Below are 17,943 nucleotides of genomic sequence, written 5' to 3'. Positions count from 1 at the left end.
CCAGGATGCTGATGATGGGGGATTTGGCGATGGTCATACTGTTGAATGTCAAGGGGAGGTGGTTAGACTTTCTCTTGTTGGAGATGGTCATTGCCTGGCACAAATGTTAGTTGTAACTTATCAGACCAAACCTGAACGTTGTCCAGGTCTTGCTGCATGTGGGAGTTGCGAATTGAAATGCTGGAAATGGATTTCCAAAAGGCGTTCGACAAAGTGCCACATAATAGGCTCGCCAGCAAAGTTGAAGCCCATGGAATAAAAGGGACAGTGGCAGCATGGATACGGAATTGGCCAAGTGACAGGAAACAGAGAGTAGTGGTGAACGGTTGTATTTCAGACTGGAGGAAGGTATACAGTGGTGTCCCCCAGGGGTCGGTACTAGGGCCACTGCTTTTCTTGATGTATATTAATGACTTGGACTCGGGAATACAGGGCACAATTTCAAAATGTGCAGATGACACAAAATTTGGAAGTATAGTGAACAGTGAGGAGGAGAGTGATAGACTTCAGGAGGACATAGACAGGCTGGTGGAATGGGCGGACACGTGGCAGATGAAATTTAACACACAAAAGTGTGAAGTGATCCATTTTGGTAGGAAGTATGAGGAGAGGCAATATAAACTAAAGGATACAATCCTAAAGGGGGTGCAGGAACAGAGAGACCGGGGGTATATGTGCACAAATCATTGAAGGTGGCAGGGCAGGTTGAGAAAGCAGTTAAAAAGGCTTACGGGATCCTGGGCTTCATCAATAGAGGTATAGAGTACAAAAGCAAGGAAGTTATGATGAACCTTTATAAATCACTAGTTCGACCTCAACTGGAGTATTGTGTCCAATTCTGGGCACCGCACTTTAGGAAGGATGTGAAGTCCTTAGAGAGGGTGCGGAAAAGATTTACGAGAATGGTTCCAGGGATGAGAAACTTCAATTACGTGGATAGACTGGAGAAGCTGGGGTTGTTCTCCTTGGAGCAGAGAAGATTGAGAGGAGATTTGAGAGAGCTGTTCAAAATCATGAGGGGTCTAGACAGAGTAGATAGAGGGAAACTGCTCCCATTGGCGGAAGGGTCGAGAACCAGAGGACACAGATTTAAGGTGATTGGCAGAAGAACCAAAGGCGACATGAGGAAAAACTTTTTTACTCAGCGAGTGGTTAGGATCTGGAATGCGCTGCCTGAAAGGGTGGTGGAGGCAGACTCAATCGTGGCTTCCAAAAGGGGAATTGGATAGGTACCTGAAGTAAAGAAATTTGCAGGGCTCTGGGGAAAGGGGGGGGGGAGTGGGACTAGCTGGAGTGCTCTTGCAGAGAGCCGGCACGGGCTCGACGGGCCGAATGGTCTCCCCTGTGCTGTAACCATTCGATGATTCTCAGGAGGTCAGGCAGCATCTACGGAGAGAGTTAACGTTTCAGGTCGGTGACCTTTCGTCAGAACTGGAGATATAACTGCAGAGGCAGGGAAAGGCGGGGGCAGGGGGGGGGGCGAGTGGTGGGGGGAGGAAAGAACAAAAAGGCGGGGGCGGGGGGGGCGAGTGGTGGGGAGGAAAGAACAAAAAGGAAGGTCTGTGATCGAAAGGCAGGAGACTGACAAAAGGCAAAAGGAGATGGTAACGGGACAAGTAAAGAAACACAAGATGGGTCTAGAGGTGTAAATGGGAATAGCAGAATCCTCAACAGCTGTCATCTGAAAAGATGGGGGGTTGGGGGCAGAGGTTATGATCTGAAATTGTTGAACTTGACCTCGACTCCAGAAGGCTGTAAAGTGCCTAATTGAAAGATGAGATTGAGTAGGCCAGGCCTCTATTCATAGAATCATAGAAAGTTACAGCACAGGAGGAGGCCATTCTGCCCATCTTGTCCGTGCCGGCCAACAAAGAGCTCTCCAGCCTAATCCCACCGTCCAGCTCTCGGTCCGTAGCCCTGCAGGTTACGGCACTTCAAGTGCATATCCAAGTACTTTTTAAATGTGATGAGGGTTCCTGCCTCTCCCACTCTTTCAGGTTAGCGAGTTCCAGACCCCCACCACCCACTGGGTGAAGAAATTTCTCAAATCCCCTCTAAACCTCTGACCGATTACTTTAAATCTCTGCCCCCTGGTTATTGACCCTTCTGCTAAAGGAAATAGGTCCTTCCTATCGACTCTATCCAGGCCCCTCATAATTTTATACACCTCAATTAGGTCTCCCCTCAGCCTCCTCTGTTCCAAGGAAAACAACCCCAGCCTATCTGATCGTTCCTCAGAGCGAAGATTCCCCAGCCCAGGCACCATCTCCTCTGCACCCTCTCTAGTGCAATCACATCCTCTCTGTAATGTGGTGACCAGAACTGCACGCAGTACTCTAGCTGCGGCCTAACTTGTGTTTTATACAGTTGAAGCATAACCTCCCTGCTCTTGCATTCTATGCCTCAGCTAATAAAGGCAAGTATCCCGTATGCCGCCTTAACCAGTATAATGTCCTGCTACCTTCAGGGATCTGTGGACATGCCCTCCAAGGTCCCTCTGATCTTCTGCACTTCTCAGTGTCCTACCATTTACTGTGTATCCCCTTGCCTTGTTAGCCCTCCCCAAATGCATTACCTCACACTTCTCCAGATTGAATTCCATTTGCCACTGTTCTGCCCACCTGACCAGTCCATTGATATCTTCCTGCAGTCTGCAGCTTTCTTCTTCAATATCAACTACACGGCCAATTTTTGTACCATCTGCAAACTTCTTAATCATACTTCCTACATTTAAGTCCAAATCATTGATATATATACCACAAAAAGCAAAGGACCCAGTACTGAGCCCTGCAGAACCCCACTGGAAACAGCCTTCCAGTCACAAAAACACCCTCTGCTTCCTGCCTCTGAGCCAATTTTGGATCCAACTTGCCACTTTACCTTGGATCCCATGGGCTTTTACTTGCGTGACCAGTCTGCCATGCGGGACCTTATCAAAAGCCTTGCTAAAATCCATATAGACTACATCAAACGCACTACCCTCATTAAAAAATTCAATCAAGTTAGTCAGACACGACCTTCCCTTAACAAATCCGTGCTGACTGTCCTTGATTAATCTGTGTCTTTCTTAAATGAAGATTTATCCTGTCTCTCAATTATTTCCAATAATTTTCCCCCCCACCGAGGTTAGGCTGACTGGCCTGTAATTACTCAGTCTATTCTTTTCTCCCTTTTTAAACAAGGGTACCACATTACCGGTCCTCCGGCACCACACCTGAAGCCAGAGTGGATTGAAAAATGGTCAGGGCCTCTGCTACTTCCTCAATTACTTCAAACAGTCTGGGATACATATGATCTGGGCCTGGGGATTTATCCACTTTCAAAGATGTTAAACCCCTTGATCCTTCCTTTCACTTTATTTCATTGCTTAAACCCCTTAATACTTCCTCTTTCACTATGTTTATTTCATGAAGGTTAGAAGAATGAGAGGTGATCTAATTGAAACATATAAAATTCTTAACAGGGTTAATGCTGGGAAAATGTTTCCCCTGGCTGGGGAATCTGGAGCACAGGGTCAGTCACAATAAGGGGTCAGCCATTTAGGAAATAACAGAAAATGCTGGAAAAACTCAGGTCAGGCAACATCCGTGGAAAAATTTGAGTTGACGTTTCAGGTTCGACCCGAACGTCAACTCCAATTTCTCTCCACGGATGTTGCCTGACCTGCTGAGTTTTTCCAGCATCTGCAGTATTTTGCTATCGTCAGCCATTTAGGACTGAGATGAGAAATGTCTTCAAAGGGTTGTAAATCTTTGGAGTTCTCTACCCGAGAGCGCTGTGGAGGCTCAGTCATTGAGTATATTCAAGACATTGCAAGATCAATAATTTTTTAGGAATATGGGGACAGTGCAGGAAGGTGGGAGTTGAGGTAGATCAGCCATGATCTTATTGAATGGCAGAGCAGGTGCAAAGGGCCAAATGACCTACTCCAGCTCTTATGAGGGGCTGTTCCTCGAGCTTCTTTGGACCAGTATAAGCCGAGATCAGAGTGGAGAATTAAAGTGACAGGCTCCTGAAAGCTTAGGGACTGAACAGAGCTGTTCCACAAGGTCACCCAATCTGCATTTGTGGTCTTCCCCAATAGAGACCCACAAATAAATCACTCACTTGGAAGGAGTGGGGAACAGTTGCTTTTGAATGCTGAAAGGGGGGGGGGGGGGAGGGGAAGGGGTGAGAAAAGTGCAGGGAAGGGACAGTCAAGGGCTGTCAACCAGGGAATCCTCAGTTGAGGAAAAAGACTATCAGAAGCACAGGTATGGAAGGTGGTGGAGACAAAGAAACTAGAAGAATGGGAGAGTCCTTACAGGAAACAGGGTGGTGGGGGAAAAGTAGTGTAGCCCAAGTAGCTGTGGGAGTCAGTGGGCTTATAGTGGATGTTTGTCAATGGCCTATCCCCAGAAACTGAGGCAGAAAAGTCAAAGATGGAAGCAAAGCGAATGAAATTTTCCAGCTCAGGGAAAGAGCAGGAAACGGCACCGATAGTCATTGATATACCAGAAAGAGATGGGACGGGGACCAGAGCAAAGACTGCTCCACAAAAAGGCACGGTTCCCATAGTAACACCTCTTATTTGGAGGAGTACGAGTTGTGAATGCCACTAATCATAGGCCAACTGTAGATCAAGTAACCCAGCACGGGCCAGGGATTGAAACTGGAGGTTACTGTTCTGCGATCCTACATGTTTCCTCTTTAATCTCCCTCTTAACCATTTGGAGGTCTATAATGCAGTACGACTGCCCTTATAGCAACTAATGTTTCTACATTAAAAATGCAGGCACTGCTACACCACTTTTCTGATCTGTTATTCACTTACTGGACAAGAGTTGAAAAATAATTCAATTTTATTTCAATTAAAAATGATTTGACAAGTCAAATACAGATCACAATGCTTTATACATTTCAGTACAGGTCACTTCAATAAGCAGGAACTGTAGAGGCAGCGTCCACTCAATGGTATGAATTCGCAACTTCAGCCCGTGGCCAAGTGATGATGCAGTGTCGTAAACTCATCCGCTCCCCGTCGCGCCTGTGAAAAGATGATCAGTAAACACTAATGTAACAAGCGTTCTTCGTCTACTCTCGCACATTCTAACTTATATTCAGGACTATTTGAGCGGTCGGCGATAGGAACAGGAAGCAGCCACTCAGATCGTGGCCGATCTGTATCTTGACTCCATCCACCTGCCTCGGTTCTGTAACCCTTAATACACTCACCCAACAAAAATCTATCAATCCCAGTTTTGAAATTTTCAAATTGACCCCCAGCCTCAACAGCTTTTTGGGGGGTGTTCCAGATTTCCACCACCCTTTGTGTGAAGTGCTTCCTGACATCACCCCGAATGGCCTGGCTCTAATTTTAAGGTTACGCCCCCTTGTTCTAGACTCCCCACAGTTTCTATCAAATCCGTTACTGGCTCTTGCACGTGGGGGGTTGCACACTCAGGGCATTTTCTTGCTGGTGTGAATCAGAACATACCAATCAGTCACTGGATAAGTCAGACTGGGGCGGTAACATGAGTCATCATATTCAAACCTAGCCACCTCATTCACTACTCAAAACGCCAGTGCCACACACTGCCTGAGCGTGTCTGTGTGGTGCTGTACACAGATTCAGCACTGGAGGGGAGGCAACTTTGCTCGATAGAACATAGTGTGCTGCAAAACACACGGTAAGGAATTTTTGAACCAGCTCACCTTGTAGTCCAACCTCTCACTCCAGCCAACACCTGCAAAGTATAAAGGACACATTACTCAGTCTGGGGTCTCTGCAGTAAAACACCAACAGCTGGAAAACACACCCTAGTCCCATCAGACAGTTCCAAGTGAACAGTGTCTCCTCTTTCGATGCTGCAGGCACCAGTGGGTTCACCTTTGCAGGTTCTGGCTCCTTGAAGCACATAAGATGCAGTATTCTCATCCTTGGGACTCGGCTATACGCAAACTGTGGCTGAATAAAGCTCTTTACCGCCAATTAACACAGATTAACGGGTCCTCCTCCCTTCATCCAGTGCGTAGAGTGAAGCAGAGACGCACACGAGCATTTCAAACTAATTGCTCCCCCACGGCATGTTCGGATTTGGAATGGTAAGTTTTCCCACCATGTTCACAGGACTCACTAACGATGAGGAACAATCTTTTAAATTGAGGGCTCACCTGTCACAGGATCCTGACTGCAGCCCCAATGGGCTCAGGAATGTAGAATTCGCAAAATTGAACATTGTCCTGTAAGGGTCTATTGGCAGAAAAGGCCTTAATTTTAAAGACTGTTTTAAAAGAAGCCCAGAAAAAGGGACACAAAATTGCCGCCAGACCCCGTGGCCAGCTTTTGGGACATTTTAAAATGGTTCCTGCAGTCCCCAGACAGCTTTTGTGGATTCAGCCCACAGTAAGTTCTGGAAGGCAGTTTCAGAGAAAACAAAACCAGACAGAGCCCCATACATACAGATTGGATGCAGATCCGATCGGCCTGTAGATAAAGGCCATCTAAATGTTTACCCAAAGGGCAACAGATTCAAGTTCGAAGAGGGACATTAAAGACAATACAGAGATGGCAGTTACCAGCAATCCCGAAGGTACTTTAAAAACAAAGACTACCCTGCTGTGCTACAAGCCCGCCAAAAGTTAAACAAAGACTAACCTTGATTTGGCGGGAGGTAAGGGCCTCCACAGAAAAGTATAACGGAGTCCTGGGGTAGCGTTGAAAGGTAGAAGGAGGAATTCGGATTGGAGTCCGGAGAGAGAATTGGGACCGGAGACCATTGGGTTTTCAGTAGCCATTGAGGAGCATCAGCTTCATGAGTGCAGAGTTGAGTGGAGACGACGGAGGATCGAGATTCGAGTTCGGAGCAGTTCGAGAGGGGAGATCGAGTCAGCATCCAGCCCCGGGGGGGTAACTGTCGGGAGGTCATCGACCAACCCCGGGACACTGACGAGACAAGAAGAAACCTATATGAAAATGGTCAGACAGTTGATGTCCAGGCCTGCTAACATCCAGCCTGTCCGAGTCCATCACCTCGAGGGAAAGAAGAGTGTTGCAGCCTGCTGCGTTCCGCTGACCACGTGAAGACAGGACACCTGAGAGGACCAAAACGCAAACTTCAAAAATTGTTTCTAATTGGGATTGGTGAGCATGTTTCTGGCCCCTCAATCTAATCTAGCTAGGTTTAGGGGTGGGCATTTTTGGGGAATAATTAACAATGAGTTGTTGTCCCTCGATGTTCCGTGTGCTTCCCTATTTCATGATGAACCTTGTAAAGCATAATATGCCTGTAGATATGTTGGTTAGTACTGTATTATGATTTGTTTTTCCCTCCCATGTACCTTATTGGCTTACATTCAAATTTTCTTTTATGCAATAAAATTTCATTTTGTTTGATTAAACTTGGTGTTAAGAGTATTCTCTGCATTGTAGTTCCTGGCTAAAAGTCTAGTGTAAAGAACCTAAGGGGTGAGTGCGTCAAACCACTCGGTAAACTACTGTGCAAGAGAGCGAGAGAGACCTCGTCGATCGAAAACCCCTTACAGGAAGGTGCAGTGGCCGTTTACTGCGATCCTAAAGTAGCCGCTTTATAGTGTTTCAGGAACATCGGCCATCACTACCTGCGAGAAAGAATATGCTCGGTTTAGAACAGAGGACAAGACCGGCACCTTTCGACAGACTGCAGGCTGCCCTTTTCTCAGCTAATGTCAAGCCTTCCAAAATACCAGCCCCACCTTCCTCCCTTAGCCCAACATCTACCCGAAGGACAGCACGTTCTGCAGTAACAGTGGGGTGGGGAGGGGGTCTCAGCCTCCCATGAGTGGAGGCAGAGCCAGTCACAAAGCCAACACGACTCGGCTTATTTGTTGTTCAGTAGATGTTTGGGAGGCATAAAGACAAGGGACAAGCAGGGCGTGCTGTGGAACATTGCTGCTGTGAAGTCCCGGTTACTAAGCACCCTGTGGACCAGCAAGCAGACAGAGCCTCCTGTTATCGACTGCATGCAGTGATCCTCGTTGGAAAGCGAGTACTGTGCACAATGTTTGCTCCAAGGTGCAGCACACCATGCGGGAGGGCCTGCACGTGCCACCCAAGCTGCTGCCAATGGAAGATAACGTGTGCACGCGTTTGTAAGAATGTAGAACCCTGGCTTCCAGCTAGACACCCCTCGTCCCATGCAAGTCTGCCTTCAGATGGCAATCAATCAGATTTATCACATATACCACTCAGTCACTTTACAATCAGACTGGGGCGGTAATGCAGTCATCACGAGAGCCAAGTTACACAGCGCGCACCAAATGCCACTCACCTGGGCGACCAGCGGAGTCTCTCGATGCGCCACGACCCATCCCCCCGCTCAGCGTGGCGAGATCAGATCCCACCTGGTTTAATGCAGAAGATCCCAACATCCGCTACCCCTGTAGTGGAAGGAGACAAGAAGCAATCACCACACAGCTTGTTTCACCTGAAGACACTCCGGCACAGCCCAGTCTATGCTGCATCAGATGTTTTCTTTTGGTAACATCACATTGTTCAGTCGAACGAGATCCCACAAGTAAAAATCATCATTACTGCAGCATGAAAAGGTTCAAATAAAGCAGGTACTCTCATTTCTACAGCGCCTTTCAGAACCTCAGGACATCCCAAAGCACTTTACGGCAGGGATAAGCATTGGCCCCAGGAAGAACTCCCAGTACCACCCATCCGACAGTGCTGCACTCCCTCAGCACTGCCCCTCCGACAGTGCGGCGCTCCCTCAGCACTGCCCCTCCGACAGTGCGGCGCTCCCTCAGCACTGCCCCTCCGACAGTGCGGCGCTCCCTCAGCACTGCCCCTCCGACAGTGCAGTACTGGCACTGGGAGTGTCAGCCTGAATTTTATGCTCAAGTCTCTGGAGTGGGGCTTGAACCTACAACCTTCTGCTCCAAGGCTAGAGAGACCCTGAGCCACAACCTTGTCATTTCCCTACAATACTGCCATGATAATTCAGCTGGGAAGCAGAATTATGAAATTTTGTACGGAACAGCGGCTGCAAATACTGCAGCCCCAGGGCAGGAGTTGTGACAATTTATCACTGGGATTTAGTTACCACAAGGGACTGAGACAGAGACTGTAGAGGGGGATTGCAGGGAGAGGACCCATCACTAGCACAGGCAGGAGGGGCCAAACAGCCTCCTCCTGTGCAATCATTTCTATAACGGTGAATTCTCCCCCGCCCCATGAGCCAGGAGGGAAATCAGCCAGCTAGTGTTGGGGGATGAATTCTGTTCTGGAACATGCACGGGTTATCAAACCAGAAACACTCACCGAGTCAGTGGGAGGCCACCGTCGCAGCGTTTGAGCTGAAAGGGAACAACAAAGGATCGTTAGCAACTTAAATCAACAGAGTCCCTGAAATCCAAAGCAGAGCCTGGAGTCAGTCACTCAGGGTGTTCTAGTCTCTTTTCACACAGGGTCAAAGTGAGCTAAGGATGATCATCACTGGACTTGGGTGTTGGTAGAAAGAGCAGCATCGCCTATGAGAACAGACCTCGTGACACCAGCCTCGCGAGGCAAACACACTCGTGTTTAAACACACCCTGGGGACCCATCCCTATCTGTCCTGAACTAACCGACAGATAGCAAGCCGAAGGAAGAGAGTTTTTGGCTCTGATTCCTCTCAGAGGAACACGGACAGGAGTTACAGTTGGCCTCAGCGCCACTTGGACTGAATAATGAGCTTGGGGGGGGGGGGGGGGGGGGGGAAAAAGAGAATAGATGTGATGCCCATCAAGTTGAATAGCTTGCCAGTGCCGACAGTGAGTGAGCCGGGCAGAGGACAGCGAATCTGTTCCGCAGGATTGCCTTCAGAAAGCGGGCAGGAATGGAGCAAAGCACTCGCTGCCCGAAGCTACACAAGGAAGCCTTAGTGACAAAAAAGTTAACTGTTGCCACAGTGCATGCCCGAACAGTGTTTGCACACCACAAGCCTGGAGCTGGGGGCTGAAAACCCCCTGGCCTGACCGACTAAACCAGCCCAAATTTACTGCCTTCAAGGTCACAGCCAAAACCAACAGGCGACGCTGCCCATTCCGTTAGAAACGCTACTCACCTGATATTCTCGTCAGCAGTCCCGGTCGTCTTCAGTCACCTAAGAAAAAAAGGGCACAGTGTTGAGACGAGCGCTCTCCTCCTGACCCGCCTCCACCCAGCAGCAGCACCGGGGAGGGTGGGTCCCATCAGACCGTTCAGAGAACAGGCTGTCCTCATTTCACGCCGCGGGAACCAGTGGGTTCACCGTTGCAGGTTCTGGCTCCGTACGGTGTGTAAGATGCAGACAAAGTCATCCTTAGGACAAATCCCGGTAAGGAGGGGCCGTGGGGAAAAAATTCCCAGCTCCGCAACTTTATTAAACGCAGCGAGTTGTTGTGATCTGGAACACGCTGCCCGAAAAGGGCAGGTGGGACTTTCAAAAGGGATTTAGGAGATTCAATTCGCAGGGCTGTGACTAGAGAGGCGGCACAGGCATGGTGGGCAATCGAGCCCCAAGCTGTGCCAACCTGACTGGACTCAGCCAGTGATTAGCCAACCCCAGTGAGAGAAGGCAAGGATGTTGGATATATTTCTTAAGGCTAAAGGGATCAAGGGGTATGGGGAGAAGGCAGGGACCGGGTACTGAATTTGGATGATCAGCCATGATCGCATTGAATGGCTCGAGGGGCCAAATGGCCGACTCCTGCTCCTATCTTCTATGTTTCTATGTCCTGCACTGACACAAAGGGCTTACTGTGCGTTGGGACATATCCTAGAAACTGCCAGCTTGGGGCAGAGGTCTTGAACGGTGGGGGGGGGGGGGGAAAAGAGATGGGGTCCTGCAGATTGACTAGGATGTTACCTGGGCTGGAGCGCTTCAGCTATGGAGAGACAGGACAGGCTGGGATTGTTTTCCTTGGAGCAGAGAAGGCTGAGGGGGGACCTGATTGAGGTGTACAAAATTATGAGGGGCATGGATAGGGTAGATAGAAAACTTTTCCCCTTAGTAGAGGGGTCAATAACCAGGGGCATAGTTTCAAGGTAAGGGGCAGGAGGTTTAGAGGGGATTTGAGGAAAAATTTTCACCCAGAGGGTGGTTGGAATCTGGAACTCACTGCCTGAAAGGGTGGTAGAGGCAGGAACCCTCACAACATTCAAGAAACATTTAGATGAGCACTTGAAACACCATAGCATACAAGGCTACGGACCAAGTGCTGGAAAATGGGATTAGAATAGACAGGGCTTGATGGCCGGCGCGGACACGATGGGCCTCTCTCTGCTGTATAACTCTTATATGACTATGCCACGGTCACCATCGCTCACGGGTCTGATAACAGAATTCCCCGGAGACGAGCGTTACTTACACAGCCTCGCCGCTTTTCCCCGCACTGCGGAACTGCACCTGAAAAGAGAACACGAGTGGTTTATAAAAAGGTGCGGGGAGGTGGCGCGGAGGAGGAGACACCGTGAAGGCCAGCTGGTTCAATCAGGGCTTTGGTGACTTCAGTGTATCACTCGACAGTGTGTCGTCCACTCACAGGCTAACGCCCATTATCATCCTTTCAAACCTTTTGCCAGCGTGCAGCTCTTGAATTTTAACAACCCGAAAGACTACAGGACCGAGCGCACCCAGGGTGGTACCCTAGGAGCATGTTAACTAAATTTAACACCGCCGTGGCCAAGCAATCCTCCCCCCCCTTGTTGTGAAGTCCTCGCTGGAGTCTCATCAGAGGACCCTAAAATTAGCAAGCTATTCAGTCATGGGGGCATCACCAAGCCAGATGGAATGCCCAGCGGCGGGTGGCCGATTTTCCTCTCCCTATTCTAGTGGTAGCACTCCCCTAAGCCCCGCAGTAACTCAGCACAGCCTGGAAGCTCGGCAGCAAGGGCAAGGCGAAGACAGTGAGCTCAGCACATCTCCCTGCCTCCCTCCCACATCAGAATGACAAAGCTGCTGGACTCTCCCATTTCCAGACAAGAGCCCCATTGAGTCTTCACTCACCCATCACGTGTCCTTCGTGGCATCACTCCAGGTTGCTGTCAGGTGGCCTACAAACAAGGAGACAACATGCTCAATACCAAGCAAGAGCCCCCGCCTCAGCCCGCCGTCTGATCAGCTGCTCTATCAGCACTCCACCATGCTTTTGTTCAGCACCAAGTATCAGACGAACGAGACTACATTAAAAGTCATCATTTGGAGCAGGCAACACCTGTCACAGAGCAGAGCAGTGAATTCCAGCACGGTCACTAGGGATATTTCAGTACATGTCAGGGCACTGGGTTCCTGAATTCACTTGGCGTTGATCACTGGGCTCAGTGCATTCATTGACGTGCATTAAAATTGGCACGGAGCTGCTCGTTAATAGAACTCTACCACATGACGTGCTTGAGTCGAGTAGCATAGAAATGTTCAAGGGGAAATTTGGATGTGGGAGAAAGGGAAGCATAGACCTGGTCTCTGGTGCTGTAAACTCACACAGCTCGAAGTGGCTCCCTCCAGAGACGGGTGCAGCTTCGATGGGTAGAATCAGAGTGTTACACCCCCCTGACATACTGTTGTAGTACTGAAATGCTAGTGACAACACTGGCGAGCTGGCAGCAGCTCTAGGAGGGCGAGCCCAGTTACACTGTCCTGCCTACGACTACGTCCCAGCGCACAATTCCTACCTGAGGCAGAGAGAGCTCGTCAGAACTTGGTCACGTCCAACCCAGAGCCTGCCAGAGGGGGGGGGGGGGGGGGGAAGAAACAGAAGTGTTACAATCAGTGCCCGCCCGACAATTACCCACAAGATCGGGTGCCTACTGCTGTCCTCAGCACAAGTTCGGCATCAACTCTTGTTCAGATATATGCTTGTCGGTTATTTATCATCATTGGAACAACAGTTTCAGGCCACATCACTACACAGGACCCCCCCCCCGGCTGACCAGATCCTTCAACACAGAGAATGGTGCACACAGCCCACTGCAAACAAACAGGCCCACAAGATTCAAACAGGACAAAGCGGGAAGGAAGGGCGAGCTAGAGCTGCTGGCCCTGGAGAGGAGCAGTGACCCACAGACCCGAGGATACAGGATGAGCTTCCATAAAACTCTCAATAACCTGCCCTCCGGGTAAGGTTGTGTTATTTCACTTGCAGTCCAGGCACATTCCCCCAATTTGCAGAAAGAGCCAAGTCCTTAAAAGTACCAGAGGTTTAAAACCCCCCCCCTCTTCTGCTCACCTGAACTTCAGCAAAACACACAAGGTGTTTAAACTGACCCAGCAGTTCCTAAATGCTGCACTGCAGAACATTTGTTAGGTAAAGTTTGCAAAAAATACCCTCGCAAATGACATAGTAAGTTCAGCAGACAGGCCATTCGGCCCAACTCCTCTGTGCTGGTGTTTATGCACCACACCAGCCTCCTCCCATTCCATCCGACTCACCTTCAGTACATCTTTCGAGTCCCCTTTCTCTCATGTACTCACCTAGTTTGCTTTTGGCCTCAGCCACTCCCTGTGGTAGCGTTTCACATTCTAACCGCTCTCATTTCCCCAACTGGATTTTTAAGTGAAGCAACCGAGGATTCCCCTCTACTGCGGTTGACACGGCCCTTGACCGTGTCCGTTCTATTTCCCACACTTCTGCTCTCACCCCACCCCCTCCCAGAACCACAATAGGGTTCCACTTGTCCTCACCTTTCACCCCACCAGCCTCCACATTCAACAGATCATCCTCCGCCATCTCCAACGTGATCCCCCCACCAAACAACGCCCCCTCACCTCCCCTTTCAGCATTCCGAAGGGACCGCTCCCTCCACGACACCCTGTCTCCTTCACCTGGCACCTTCCCGTGCAAGCACAGGAGATGCAACACCTGCCCTTCCCACTGTCCAGGTGAAGCATCGGTTTACTTGTACTTCTTGCAATCTAGTATACTGTATTCGCTGCTCACGATGCGGTCTCCTCTACATTGGGGAGGCCAAACACAGATTGGGCGACCGCTTTGCAGAACACCTCCGTTCAGTCCGTAAGGGTGACCCCCGAGCTTCCGGTCATTTGTCAATTTAATTCTCCGCTCCACTCCCACGTTGACCTCTGTCCTCAGCCTCTTACATTGTTCCATGGAAGCTCAGCGTAAGCCCGAGGAACAGCACCTCATCTTTCAATTAGGCACTTCACAGCCTTCCGGACTCCATCAAGTTCAACAATTTCAGATAATAATCCCTGCCCCCATTTTTCATGCTGTATGATTTTGCCATTCCCATTTGCAATATTTTCACAGTATGTTCTTTCAATTCCTTCCCTCCCCTGCCCCCCATCTCTGCACCTGCTTAATACCCGTTACATCTCCAGCTTTTTCCACTTCTGAAGGGTCCCAGACCTGAAACTAACTGTTTTCTCTCTCCACAGATGCTGCCTGGCCTGCTGAGTATTTCCAGCATTTTCTGTTGTTATCTTGTATTTATAAGTGACTTGCTTTGCATTTATGGCCCCTAGTTTTGCATTGAGCAAGTGGCGACACCCCTCAGACAGTGCAGATCCCCAATTTACAGGATTTAAATGGGTTTATACGATTATAGATAGATTTTGTAGATGAGAAGACACTCACCTCAAGAGGACAAGCCAAGACTGGAGCCAATGGAACCTGCAAGAATTAAGACAGTTGAATCATTTCAGCAGTTTGAGTGTCACAGACTTCCAGTTAGGATCCCCGTGCAAACAACGAGAAGACTGTCCAAACTGAAATCCAGGCCGATTAATGGGAGGAGTCAGCATCTGCTAGAACTGGTGAACCCCCCAGGCAGGGGCTGTGCATCAAGCAGTGATGCACTTTTTTAAAGAAAATTTGGCTGTCCCAACAATCTTTTAATTGTCATGGGGGGCAGGGGCAGCTCAGTGCTACTCAGTTCGCAGAGAAACTTCTACATGGTACATGCAGAAAGAGAGAGTTCATAGAAATCATCTTTGTAACACTGAACATGCTGCCCCAATCCAGCCCAGAGAACTTTCACTACTTGCAGAGTGATCCATAACCCTGAATGTGCTCGAGGCTGGCAGAATTAATGGCGGGGCAAGGGAGGTCACACATTGAACCGTGTGCTATCCAACACTACCCCAGTCCTCATCAGCTTCCCATCTATTCCCCCCACCCATCCAAAATCCTGGTGCTCAAATCAGTGCAACCTCAACTCTCCCCACACCCTAAACCTCTCCATCTCAGGGTAAGGGGGTCAGCCAGTTACAACCGAGATGAGGAATTTCTTCACTCAGAGGGCAGTGAATCTTTGGAATTCTCTACCCCAGAGGGCGGTGGAGGCTCAGTCGTTGAGTATATTCAAGACTGAGATCGATAGATTTTTGGACTCTAGGGGAATCGAGGGATATGGAGATCGGGCGGGAAAGTGGAGTGGAGGTCGATGATCAGCCATCTTAATGAATGGCGGAGCAGGCTCGAGGGGCCGTACAGCCTACTCTTAATGCCAAGTGCACCTATCACCAAAGCTTGAGTGAGAACACTGCTCAAAGTTTACACTGTGTTCCTGCTCTTACTGCACAGCACTATCCTTAACTAACTACATCAAAAGCACAGCACAGAAACAGGCCCTTCAGCCCAAATGGTCTTTACTAGAGTTTGCGCTATACAGGCACCTCCCCCCACCCTACTTTATCTAACCCCATCAACATACCCCTTTCTCCCTTGTGTTTATCTAGCTTCCCCTGAAATGCATCTATTAATAATGTATATACAGAAGTATAAACAGAACAAGAAAGTTACCTGTTCCAGTAACACCATCCTGACTGCGTCTGAAATACAAGAACAGAATTAGAATGCCCCATGGGTCGGCAAGTCCCTAATCACCCTTTACAAAACCGCACCGAAGCTCGTTAGACCCAAAAACCGTTCAGCAAACTGCAAAGTGGGGACGTTAACTTCGGAGCACGTCCCCAGAGTGAGTTTGCAAAGCTGCTAAACGCAAAACAGAAAGATTCCAGCATTTAAAGCGGCGAATCTTTATAGGCTGCATGCAAACCTTTAATAAGCAAAAATAATCTTCCCAAGTTACAGAATCATAGCATGGTTACAGCGCAGGAGGCCATTCGGCCCTTCGAGCCTATGCTGGCTCTCTGCCAGTCCCACTCCCCTTTTCCCATAGTCCTGCACATTTTTCCCCCCCCTTCAGGTCCTTATCCAATTCCCTTTTGAAATTGAAGTCGAAGCATTTGCCTTCTGGAACTACTTTTTTTTTTAAACCAGGCAAAAGTGCTCGAGATTTAAGGAGACTCCAGAATGGAAATCAACAGGAGAATGCAGAGGAAAAACCCCCAATTTATGTTCAATATTTCTCCTCTTTTATAAAAAAAATTAATTTTAAATGTAAGTTTTTTGGGGGGCTCAAAAGAAAAAAGTTCCGCCAAATTACAAACGGGGCAGCTCTCATCTCAGAAAACATCGTTAGCAATAATCACGGGTTGTGTCATTACAGGTCTGTGAAAAGTGATCATCACGGAGAGAGCGGCGGCCCATCGGCGGGAAATAACCCCGGAGGTTGGAAACTAGGCGGCGGCACAAGCTGCCGAGCCGTCAATGGGTGCGAAAAGCGCGACGGGGCGGCATGATGGCGGCGGATTGTCCGCCCCCGGGCCTCCTTCACTCACCTTCAGGCCGAGGATGCGGCGACAAAATGGCCGAGGCCCCGGCCGGTCACGCGTTTTATAGGCCGCAGCGAGCATGCTGGGTAAGCCCGCTCCTTCATCATGTTTCTTTCAATTATTATTTTTTAAAAACCAGCTCCGTATTATTTCATTCAGCGTCGGTGGCAAAATTAATAATTAATTAATTTCTCCATCTTCAAATCTGACCAGGGCCATTTTTTGCTGTTCTTGTTGAAAGGTTGATTTTCACACCATCACTTCCGGGTCAACTGGTTTTGGCGCCCAATTGAGTGGCCATTTGGCCCCTCTAGTGTCCCCCCAGGGCCAGAATGGGATCTCCACTCACTGCACTGACTTCACACTAAGCATTTAAAGAAAGACTTGCATTTATACAGCGCCTTTCACGACCATCGGACGTCCCAAAGCACTTTACGGCCAATGAAGTACCGGTCACGGAGTCGTAACGGCACAGAAGGAGGCCATTCGGCCCCTCGCGTCTGCGCCGGTTCTCTGTAGAGCCAATCCAGTCAGACCCATTCCCCCCCTGTTAGATCCGTGATTCTGAGAGTATGATGTTTTTCAATAACCACACGGATACTGTAACTGAACAATAAACAGATATTTACTGGAGGAGGGTCGTCTCAAGACTGGGGGTACAGAGGCATGCGCAAGGCTTATATACAGGTGTGGTCACTGCCGGTACTACAGTATACAGGAGCTGTAAAAGTAGTTCTGTCTTAAAGGTACATACACTACAATTCCTCCCCTTTTAGATTAGTAGTACCCCTAATATTCAAATAACAATTAACACTTTAACATGTACATTAAACAACAATAGTCCATTTATAGATTCAGTCTTTGGGGCGGCTTCCTGACCCTTTCGGGATAGCGCCTTTCCTGAGGTTCTTGTTCTTGGTGCGGAGGCGATTCTGGCCCCTTTTCATCGGGTAGTTCATCAGTTTCCACTGCTACTGGTTCTGAGGTAGATGCTACCGGTATGTCGGGTTCATCTCCAGGTACTCGAGACATGGGGTTGACTCGTTCCTGTGACGCTAAGATCTGATCGACGTGGTGTCTCACAATGTTCTCCCCGACATCCACTGTGTACATTAATGGCCCCTGCCTTGTGCATATCGTTCCGGGTTGCCACTTCTCTGTTCGGTAGTCACGGGCCAAGACTGGTTGTCCTACATTGAAGCTCCTTGTCGGCTTCTCATTGATGTGCTGGAATTGTTTGTCCTCAACATTTCTTCGCACATTTGGTCTGAGCAAGTCCAGACGAGATCTCAACCTTCGGTTAAAGAACATCATGGCCGGG

General features: G+C 49.0%; 1 long non-coding RNA gene and 5 other non-coding genes across 7 annotated transcripts; all 6 read right to left on the bottom strand.

Moving 5' to 3' along the window:
* Positions 1-4,823: 4,823 nt before the first annotated feature.
* Positions 4,824-16,686, bottom strand: LOC147092991 (uncharacterized). Of its 2 annotated transcripts, XR_015075094.1 has the most exons (12): positions 16,629-16,659; positions 15,748-15,776; positions 14,581-14,616; positions 12,659-12,706; positions 11,994-12,040; positions 11,356-11,393; positions 10,071-10,109; positions 9,287-9,321; positions 8,289-8,397; positions 6,638-7,074; positions 5,695-5,726; positions 4,824-5,026 (listed from the first exon to the last, which is right to left on the bottom strand). It is a non-coding gene; the product is annotated as an uncharacterized LOC147092991 (long non-coding RNA). The 2 variants fall into 2 exon arrangements; XR_015075093.1 differs by lacking the exon at positions 12,659-12,706 and having other exon boundaries at positions 16,629-16,686.
* LOC147092996 (small nucleolar RNA SNORD31) lies at positions 5,460-5,532 on the bottom strand. The gene has a single exon (XR_015075107.1). It is a non-coding gene; the product is annotated as a small nucleolar RNA SNORD31 (small nucleolar RNA).
* On the bottom strand, positions 5,803-5,925 carry LOC147092995 (small nucleolar RNA SNORD22). The gene has a single exon (XR_015075109.1). It is a non-coding gene; the product is annotated as a small nucleolar RNA SNORD22 (small nucleolar RNA).
* On the bottom strand, positions 8,187-8,256 carry LOC147092994 (small nucleolar RNA SNORD31). The gene has a single exon (XR_015075108.1). It is a non-coding gene; the product is annotated as a small nucleolar RNA SNORD31 (small nucleolar RNA).
* On the bottom strand, positions 10,193-10,313 carry LOC147092993 (small nucleolar RNA SNORD22). Its single transcript, XR_015075110.1, has one exon. It is a non-coding gene; the product is annotated as a small nucleolar RNA SNORD22 (small nucleolar RNA).
* LOC147092992 (small nucleolar RNA SNORD26) lies at positions 14,870-14,942 on the bottom strand. The gene has a single exon (XR_015075111.1). It is a non-coding gene; the product is annotated as a small nucleolar RNA SNORD26 (small nucleolar RNA).
* Positions 16,687-17,943: the final 1,257 nt, after the last annotated feature.

This window comes from Somniosus microcephalus, unplaced genomic scaffold (assembly GCF_052327205.1).
Source record: "Somniosus microcephalus isolate GS21.2 unplaced genomic scaffold, FLI_Smic_1.0 unresolved_chr2, whole genome shotgun sequence".
Classification (NCBI taxonomy): Eukaryota; Metazoa; Chordata; class Chondrichthyes; order Squaliformes; family Somniosidae; genus Somniosus; species Somniosus microcephalus.
The sequence above is the reverse complement of the archived record's forward strand: the minus strand, read 5'-3'. Positions and strand labels throughout refer to the sequence as shown.